We start from the raw sequence: 10570 nt of genomic DNA, 5'->3' as shown, positions 1-10570 counted from the left end.
GGGGGGGGGGGGGGTCCTTCCCTGGAGTCTGTCTGCAGGTGAGAGTGGCCCCGCCTTCCCCATGGCGTCTCTCCTCCCCCAGCTAGATCTTCCTGGTTGGGGTCAAGCGGTTGTATTTGCTGCCCAGCGCTCTAGCGAGGGCTTCAGTTTGAGTTGTGGGGCCTGCCAGGCCTTATGCTCTGTTTCCCTGCTTCCAACTCTGCCTCCCTCTGTGGGACGGTCCGTCCCCCTGGCATTAGTCCAAACTCCCGCCCAGGTCCCTGTGACAACCTGCCATGGCCAGCGCAGCTGCTGCTCGGATTTGCATCGACTGCCCACGGCGCCCAACCATCGGGCTGTGCTCCCGTCGACCATGGGTTGCAGGAGGCATGAGGTAAGCACAGAATCCGATTTGGAGCTCAGAGGGGGTTAAGTCCCCGACCCTCCAAGCCAGCTGCACGTTGCAGGTGGGGACTTGACACCACCACCCCCCGTCTTGATTTGTCCCCCTGGGCGGCTCTCGCCCTGCGGCTCCTTCCCTGGGCCTATTTTCAGAGCCCTATCAGCCCCACAGAAACGAACCGGCACCTCGTTTGCAATGGTGAAGTCCTCTAGCGCTCTGCGCCTCATTTGCTGGGAGCTGCATTCCTGTGCTGGCTTCTCTGGGCCATCTCGGTGTCCCGCTACTGATAGCGTCCTTTGATGCACATAAGTTTTACAATTCGATGAAATCCAATTAATCTGTATTCCCCATTTTCTATTTTTCCTGTGCTTTTGGCATTAAATCCAAAAAAAAAATTCCAAAACCTATGTTGTGAAACTTCTTCCTAGTGTTTTTTATTAAGATTTTTATAGTTGTAGCTTTTCTGTTTGGGCCGTTTATCCATTTCCAGATGGCATGTGGATATACAGTTTTCTCAAAAACATTTTTTGCAGAGTCTGTTTTCTCCCTACTGAATGATCTTGGCACCCCAGTTTAAACTCATTTGACCATGTAACTGAGAGATTATTTGTGCTCAATTCTATTCTGTTTGTCTCTGTGTCTGTCTGTCTGTACCACTCGGTTTTGATTGGTAAAGCTTTGTAGTATGTTTTGAAATCAGGCAGTGTAAAATCTCCCACACTATTCTCTTACAAGATTATTTTGGCTATTTGGGGTTCCATGATATTCTATATAAATTTTAGCATTAACTTTTTTCACTTTTGCAAAAACGATTATTGGAATTTTGATAAAGATTGAAATGAATCTGTAGAGTTCCTTTGTTTTTTACTAATATCTTAACAATATCAAGTTTTCCAATACATGAACAAAGGCTTGCTTTTTGTTATTTTTGCTTGTTAATTTTTATTCTTTAATTTCATTTAGCAATTTTTGATAGTTTTCCTTGTAAAAGTGTTTCGCCTTCTTCATTCTTAATGATTTTATTTTTTCTGTTGCTGTTGTAAATTGAATTGTTAATTTTAATTGAGCTGTGTCATTTCTGGTTATTTTCTGTTTGGTTGTTTGAGTATACAAATATAAGAACATTTTCTGTTTAAAAAATATTATTATTATTATTTTTGTAGAGACAGGGTTTCATTTCATTGCCCATGCTGGTCTTGAACTCTTCATCCTCACCAATTCTTTCACCTCAGCTTCCCAAAGTGTTGAAATTATAGGTATGAGCCAACATGCCTAGCCATTAGATGGTTTTATGTGTTGATTTTGTATCCTGAAACATTACCAAATTTATTTAATATTTAATTCTAACAGTTTTTTGGTGGGAGTTTTTAATTTGTTTTTTAATTATACTTTAAGTTCTTGGATACATGTGTGCAGATTCTGCATGTTTGTTTCAGAGATATACATGTGCCATGGTGGTTTCCTGCTGCTGTCAATCCATTATCTGGGTTGTAAGCCCTGCATGCATTAGCCATTTGTCCTAATGCTCTCCCTTTACTTGCTCCCAACTCTCTATAGGCCCTGGTGTGTGATGTTTCTCCCTGTGTCCATATGTTCTCATTGTTTAACTCCCACTTATGAGTGAGAGCATGCAGTGTCCAGTATTTTGTTCCAGTGTTACTTTGCTGAGAATGATGGCTTCCAGCTTTATTCATGTCCCTACAAAGAACATGAATTCTTTCCTTTTAATGGCTGCACAATATTCCATGATTTATATATGCCACATTTTCTATATCCAGTCTGTCATTGAAGGCACTTGTGTTTGTTCCATGTCTTTGCTTTTGTAAATAGTGATACAATAAACACACATGTGCAGGTGTCTTTATAGTGGAATGATTTATAATCAATCTTTTGGGTATATACCCAGTAATGAAATTTCTGAGCTCAAATAGTATTTCTGGTTTTAGATCCTGAGGTATTGCCACACTGTCATCTACATTGGTTGAACTAATTTACACTCCCATCAAGAGTGTAAAGGTGTTTCTGTTTCTCCACAGTCTCGCCAGCATCTGTGATTTTCTGACTTTTTAATAATCACCATTCTAACTGGCATGAGATGGTATCTCATTGTGGTTTTGATTTTCATTTCTCTAATGACAAGTGATAACGTTTTTTCTACTTCTGCAAAGAAAGTCAGTTGCATTTTGATGGGGATAGCTTTGAATCTATAAATTACTTTGGGCAATATGACCATTTTTATAATATTGATTCTATCCATGAGAATGGAATGTTTTTCCATTTGTTTGTGTCCTCTTTTATTTCCTTGAGCAGTAGTTTGTAGTTCTCCTGGAAGAGGTCCTTCACATCCCTTGTAAGTTGTATTCCTAGGTATTTTATTTTCTTTGTATCAAGTGGGAATGAGAGTTCACATATAATTTGGCTCTCTGCTTGTCTTATTTCTGTTGAGTAGAAATCCTCGTGATTTTTACACATTGATTTTGTATCCTGACACTTTGCTGAATTTGCTTATTAGTTTAAAGAGTTTTGGGGCTGAGATGATTGGGTTTTCTAAGTATATAATCATGTTATCTGCAAAGAGAGACAATTAGATTTCCTCCCTTCCTATACAAATACCCTTTATATTTTTTTGCCTGATTGCCCTGGCCAGCACTTCCAATAATATGTTGAATAGGAGTGGTGAGAGAGGGCATCCTTGTCTTGTGCTGGTTTGCAAAGGGAATGCTTCTAGCTTTTGCCCATTCAGTAATATATTGGCTATAGTTTTGTCATAAATAGCTCTTATGATTTTGAGATAGGTTCCATCAACACCTAGTTTATTGAGAGTTTTCAGAAGAAAAATATGTTAAATTTTATCAAAGGCCTTTTCTGCATTTATTGAGATAATCTTGTGATTTTTATCTTTGGTTCTGTTTATGTGATGAATTATGTTTGTTGATTTGTGTATGTTGAACCAGCCTTGCATCCCAGTGATGAAGCTGACTTGATCGTGGTGAATAAACTTTTTGATGTGCTGCTGGATTCGGTTTGCCAGTGTGTTACTGAGAATTTTCGCATTGATATTCATCAAGGATACTGACCTGATTTTTTTTGTTGTTGCTGTATTTTGATATGAGGATGATGCTGGCCTCATATAATGATGTAGAGAGAAGTCTCTCTTTTTCTATTGTTTGGGATAGATTCGGAAGGAACGGTATCAGCCTCTCTTTGTACGTCTGGTAGAATTTGGCTGTGAATCTGTCCGGTCCTGGGCTTCTTGTTTTTTTTTTTTGTTTGTTTGTTTGTTTGTAAGTTATTAATTACTGTCTCAATTCCAGAACTTGTTATTGATCTATTCAGGGATTCAACTTCTTTCTGGTTTAATCTTTGGAGGGTGTATGTGTCCAAAAATTTATCCATTTCTTCTAGATTTTCTAGCTTATTTGCATAGAGGTGTTTGGTGTATTCTCTGATGGTAGTTTCTATTTTTGTGGGATCAGTGGTGATGTCTTGTTTATCTTTTCTTGTTGTGTCTATTTGATTCTGTTCTTTATTAGTTGAGCTAGTGGTCAATCTATTTTGATAATCTTTTAAAAACCAGCTTCTGGATTCATTGATTTTTTGAAGGGATTTTTTCTGTTTCTATCTCCTTCAGTTCTGCTCTGATCTTTGTTATTTCTTATCTTCTGCTAGCTTTTGAATTTGTTTGCTTTTGCTTCTCTAGTTATTTTAATTGTGATGTTAGGGTGTCAGTTTTAGATCTTTCTTGCTTTTTGATGTGGGCTTTTAGTGCTATAAATTTTCCTCTAAATACTGCTTTAGCAGTGTCCCAGAGATTCTGGTACATTGTCTCTTTGTTCTTATTGGTTTCAAACAACTTCTTTATTTCTTCCTTAATTTCATTTTTTACCCAGTAATCATTCAGGAGCAGGTTGTTCCATTTTTGTTCAGTTCTGTGGCTTTGAGTGAGTTTCTTAATCCTGAATGGTAATTTGATTGTACAGTGGTCTGAGAGACTTTTTCTTATAATTTCCATTCTTTTGCATTTGCCGAGTGTTTTACTTCCAATTATGTGGTCGATTTTAGAATTTGTGCTATGTGGCACTGAGGAGAATGTATATTCTCTTAATTTGTGGTGGAGAGTTTTGTAAATATCTAATTAGGTCCACGCAGTCCAGAGCTGAGTATATGTCCTCTCTTATTTCCTTGAGCAGTGATTTGTAGTTCTCCTTGAACAGGTCCTTCATGTCCCTTTTAAGTTGTATTCCTAGGTATTTTATTATCTTTGTAGGAATTGGCAATGGGAGTTCACTCATGATTTGGCTCTCTGTTTGTCTATTGCTGGTATATCAGAATGCTTGTGATTTTTGCACATTGATTTCATATCCTGAGACTTTGCTGAAGTTCCTTATCAGCTTAAGAAGGTTTTGGGATGAGATGGTGGGGTTTTCTAAGAATGGGATATCCTTGTTAATTTTCTGTCTCCTTGATCTGTATAATATTGACAGTGGGGTGCTAATGTCTTCCACTATTACTGTCTGGCAGTCTAAGTCTCTTTGTAGGTCTCTAAGAAGTTGGTCTTTGAATCTGAATGCTCCTGTGTTGGGTACGTATGTACTTAGCATAGTTAGTTCTTCTTGTTGCATTGATTCCTTTACCATTATGTAATGCCATTCTTTGTATTTTTGATCTTTGTTGGTTTATAGTTTATTTTATCAGAGACTAAGATTGCAAGCCCTGCTTTCTTTTGCTTTGCATTAGCTTGGTCAATATTTCACCATTGTTTTACTTTGAGCCTATGTGTGTCTTTGCACATGAGATCTGTCTCCTGAATACAGTACACCAAAGGGTCTTGACTCCATCCAGTTTGTCAGTCTGTGTTTTTTAATTGGAGGCATTTAGCCTATTTAAATTTAAAATTAATATTGTTATGAGTGAATTTGATTCTGTCATGATGATGCTAGCCAGTTACTTTTCATATTAGTTGATGCAGCATTTTTATAGTGTCATTGGGTTTTCCATTATGATGTGTTTTTGCAGTGGCTGGAACCAGTTTTTCTGTCCATATTTAGTGCTTTCTTCAGGAGCTCTCGTAAGGCAGGGCTGGTGGTAACAAAATCGCTTAGCATTTGCTTGTCTGTGTAGGATTTTACTTCTCCTTCACATATGAAGCTGAGTTGGGCTAGATATAAAATTCTGGTTTGAAAATTCGTTTCTTTAAACATGTTGAATATTAGCTCCGAGTCTCTGGCTGGTAGGGTTTCTGCAGAAACATTCACTGTTACACTTAAGGGCTTCTCTTTGTAGATAAACTGATCTTTCTCTCTGGCTGCCCTTAACGTTTTTTCCTTCATTTGAAACTTGGAGAATGTGATGACTATGCATCTTGGAGTTTCTCTTCTCTAGAATTACCTTAGTGGTGTTCTCCCTGTCTCCTGAATTTGAATGTTGTCCTGTCTTGCTGAGTTGGGGAAATTCTCCTGGATAATATTCTGATGTGTGTTTTCCAAGTTGGTTGCATTCTCCTCGTCACTTTCAGGTACACCAGACAGTCCTAAGTTTGGTCTTTTCATATAGTGTCATATTTCTTGGAGGCTTGGCTTATTTCTTTTCCTTCTTTTTTCTCTTATCTTGTCTTCACACCTATTTCAGTAAGTTTATCTTCAATCTCTGATACACTTTCTTCCACTTGACTTATTTGGCTATTGATACTTGTGTATTCTTTACAAACTTTTTATGCTGTTTTTCATCTCCATCAGGTCATTTATGTTCCGGTCTAAACTGATTATTCCAATTAGCAGTTCCTGTAAACTTTTATGAATGTTCTTAGCTTCCCTGCATTGGGTTAGAACATGCTTCCTTAGCTCAGAAATGTATGTTATTTTGGTATGTGTTTTATGGTTTTTCTACATATGCGAATATGTTGTCTGAAAACAGAGATCATTTTACTTTTCCATTTCTAATTTCTGTTCTCTTTATTCTTCTTGGCTAACTGTTCTGACTAGGTCTTTCCATACTGTTTGGAAAAGAAGTGGTAAAAGTATGCATCCTTGCTTTGTTCCTGAAATTACAGAAAATATCTTCAGTTCTTCAGACTGCATATGATGGTAACTGAGGGAGTTTCATAAATGGGCTCTACTCTGTTAAGGTAGTTTCCTTTTAGTTGTAATTCATTGAGTGTTTTTGTCATGAAAGGGTGTGGCATTTTGTGAAACAATTTTTCTGTAGCCACAGTCTTACTGCTTTGCATCTGGAAGAGCCAATCTCGTCTACGCCCACCCATTCCTCCTCCACTATATGCGGTGTTTAGAGAGAAAGGAAAACCTTGTGTCCTTCAGAGGACAGGGGCCACTCCGCCAGAGCCACAACAGTGGTCACCTGTGTGAGAGGTTGGGGAGCAGAAGAGGCCCTCATGGATACGCCTGTGGACTCTGCTTGAATCCATAGCAGCTGTTACTGCTTTATAGATGTGGACTGGGATGACGCTCCCCTACCACCCTCGACTCAGACATAGGCAAGGGTTCATGGACAAAGGGGAATAGACCAGGATCAGAAGCAACAGGGTAAGAGGACTAGGCTCAGGCTCCTGTGATAATATGGGGTGACAGTTATAGGGACTCACCCCATTTGTCCCAGAGTTTGTGTCTGTGTTGATGAGTCTTTTTTTGATGAGTCTTTCAAGAAAGCCAGTATTTTTTCTCACTCTGAGCACCTCCAGCTGATAACCCCTCTTTTAGGTTGATTAGATTTGGATGGCCCCAGAGTTTCCATTAATGAACTTTGAAGAAAAGGTTGTGGAATGACTGCTTGATCCAAATCAGCCCTCTTCCCTTGTCTCCCATGCCTTAAAGGATCTCAGTCCTGACGGTCACATGAGCACATTTTGCAGGTGGGGTGAAGAAGGCCAGGCTGGCTGCATCCAGTTTCCTGTGAGAATGCAGCTGCTGAGCCCAGTGAATGGTAAGCAGATAACACAGGGTCGCATTAGGGGCTGGCTTCTTAGCTATGGTCACCTGCAGACCCCCCAGAGATAAGCCCACAGCATCCAGTGCTGTCCCAGGCCCAGACACACTGAGTCTTTCGGTTACTCCCTGCCTTTCTGTTTTTCTTCCACTCCAAAAGAGACCTCTGTGAGCGTCCTTGTGAATGTGCATCTGTACTTACTGCTGTGCACAGAACTCCTGAATCATGACATACATGCCTGCTCCACTCTGCCATTGGTAGTAAAGTCCTGGGATCTTGAACCTGCTGAAGGGGTTCCCTGAACAGACATCAGAGCAGGGAGCCCAACTTGATGAAGGGGAACCAACCAGGAATGAAGGGCTGTGCCCAGAACTGCCTGTTTCTTCCCCTCTCAAGAGTATGGCCCATTTCCAGGCTCTAGGTTTCTCTCCTGGAAGCCGTGTGCTCTAAGACTTGGTGTCTCCTCTGCTCTCAGCTCACCAGCCTCCAGCATCAAATGAACCTGAAGCTGGTGTCTCACTGGACATAGGCAGAGCCAGGCTGAGCTCTTCAGTCTCTCACATGCTACTTATACATCCCTGGCTGAATCCCCTCTGCGTGGGGACTGAGGGGCCTCCTGCATCTGGCTGTGACAGAACATGAGATTCCTTGTCCAGAGCTCAGACTGAAGCAACCCCTGGGGAGGTCCTAAATCTGCAGGTTGAAGAATAATAGAAAGAATAATTAGGGAAGTGGGTAGGCATCATTCCTTGGGAATTATATCACAGGCATTTAGTGCAAACTAATGTGCTTACTTGAGAGTACCTGTGTTAAAGAAGCTCTGTCTGTGTGGTTAAGCCCCTAGACCCAGCATCAGTAAGGGAGGCTGGACCCAGCTTTGCCGCTTCCAGGTTGTGACACTGTGTAAGGTTTCCACGTAAAATAAGGGGCGCCCAGTTATGTTTATATTTAAGTAAACAATATCGTCTTGGAGATAGAGATGCTGTCTTTTTCTTTTTTTGACTCAGAGTCTCACTCTGTTACCCCACCTGGAGTGCAGTGGCCCAGTTTCAGCTCCGCCTCTTGGGCACAAGTGATCATCATTCATCAATCTTCTGAGTAACTGGAATTACAGGAATATGCCATGAGGCCCAGATAATTTTTGTAGTTTTAGGATATGGGAAGGTGCACTACGTTGGTCAGATGTGTCTCAAACTCCTGGCCTTAAGCAGTGCAACAGCCTCAGCCTCCCAAAGTGCAGGGATGAAGGTGTGAGCCACCGCACCTAGCCTACATATTGATTTTCAATCCTTGTTTTACTATAGTTAAATTTCGCTGACCTCTGGTGTTTATACTGATAAATTAGAACCCTACCTTCAGGCCACAAACACTTCTTCTCCGATCTGGGCCCATTGCCTGAAAGGCAATAGTAGAGTTTTTATCAGGATTACATGAAATCACAGTCTCAGGAATTAAAAGGTTGTTTGTCAATAGTAAGGTCGTACATGTACTAAAGGAAGCATAATGTGGTTGCCAAAGAGACGCAGACAGACCCCCATGTTTCTACATACAGACCCTGGCTGGGAGGGAACATAAATATCAGCATCCTCGGTCACTTCTGCTGAGGGAAACCATCAGACCAGGAGACAGGATGTAAGAGGGGAAGGCGCTTTTCATAGATCTCGTGTGGCATCTTCTTTTTGTATTACCCATTCAAAATCAGGAGACTAAAACAAAATTGTCCAGCACTGGTTAGAGGTGAGTCAGTATTAGCATAAGATGCAGGCAGGGCTGCACGTCACTGGAGAGAAGATGAACTGCCTGCAGGGCTCGATACTGTTAGAATCCCCAGAAAATGTATTGATTTTTTTTTAATCAGAAAAAAGGAATGTAATGTATCCTAGATGATGTATATGTGTCTATACAACGTAAAAATAGTCATAAAAGGTAAAATGACCCAGAAACCCTCAAAGGTACTAATGAGCCCTTTATGGGATGAGACACAATTCAGCAACAACAGGGAGAATCTCAGAAGAAGTGTGCAGAGTGAAAGAAGCCTGAACAAATGGGAAGATAATGTTTGATAACGCTAACATTCCCCAAAATGAAAACCAAGCACTAGTGATAGAGAAAGATCTGTGGCTTCCCAGGATGCTTTGGGGGAGAGAGGGAGATGGCAAAGGGTGAGGAGGGGCTGCTGGGGTTGGACACAGGTTGCATAGCTGGCAGTGGTGATGTTTTCAAGGATCCAGATAGATCTGAAAATGGGTCTCATAGTATAATGTAAATATTGGTGGTTTATTATATGTACATTATTCCTTCTTGGAAAGAATTTAAAAAAAGAGAATAGGCAGGGGAGGAAAGAAGCAAAGGGATTCACCCTGAGGATAAGGGAGAGAAAGCCACCAGTCTGGGGACTTCTGGAAATCAGGAGATGAGGATGATGGAGACACAGTTTCCACATAAGAGGTGGGTCTGAGGTGACACAGCTGGAACAGCAGCCTCATCCCGGGACTTCAGTGCAGACACCGTGTCCCAAGGTACAGGGAACAGAACGTTTTGTTTCCTGGAGGCCCTGTTCCTAGGAAGGAGGTGCTGTGTCTGATTCTCAGAACACAAGAAAAGAGAAGCGTCTACTCCCATCGGGGCCCTGAATGCCCTGGACCATGGGGGAAGCAGCAGCAGGGGAAGCAGCAGCAGCAGAAGCCACAGGCCACGACTGAGCAGCAGCTGTTGAGCGCTCACCCTCCTGGTAGAGGAGAAAGGGGTTCTTGTCTCACTTCCCCTGGGGCCTGGAGCACTGTGTCAGCATTCAGATTGCTGTCATACGACTGGCAATAATAATCAGCCTCATCCGCAGACTGCAGTCCAGTGATGGCCAGGGAGGCTGAGGTGCCAGACTTGGAGCCAGAGAATCGGTCAGAAACCCCTGAGGGTCGCTGATTATTACCATAGATGAGGAGTTTGGGGGCCGTTCCTGGGAGCTGCTGGTACCAGTATACATAATTACTTCCGATATTGGAACTGCTTCCAGAACAGGAGATGGTGACCCTCTGCCCAGGGTTCCCAGACACTGAGGGTGGCTGAGTCAGCACAGACTGGGCCCAGCATCCTGGAAGTGGGAGACACACAGGCATCATCATTCTGGGTGTAGATACAAGAGGAGAAAGCAAGAATCCATAGACTTCCCAGGGCCCCTCCCCTGGACCCCATCCAGTCACCCGTGCAGTGAGCCAGGACAGTGAGGAGGAGAGGAGCCCAGGCCATGCT

Source organism: Sapajus apella, unplaced genomic scaffold (genome assembly GCF_009761245.1).
Source record: "Sapajus apella isolate SASKATOON/1434 unplaced genomic scaffold, GSC_monkey_1.0 scaffold288, whole genome shotgun sequence".
Taxonomy (NCBI): Eukaryota; Metazoa; Chordata; class Mammalia; order Primates; family Cebidae; genus Sapajus; species Sapajus apella.
Note: the sequence above shows the minus strand (reverse complement) of the source record.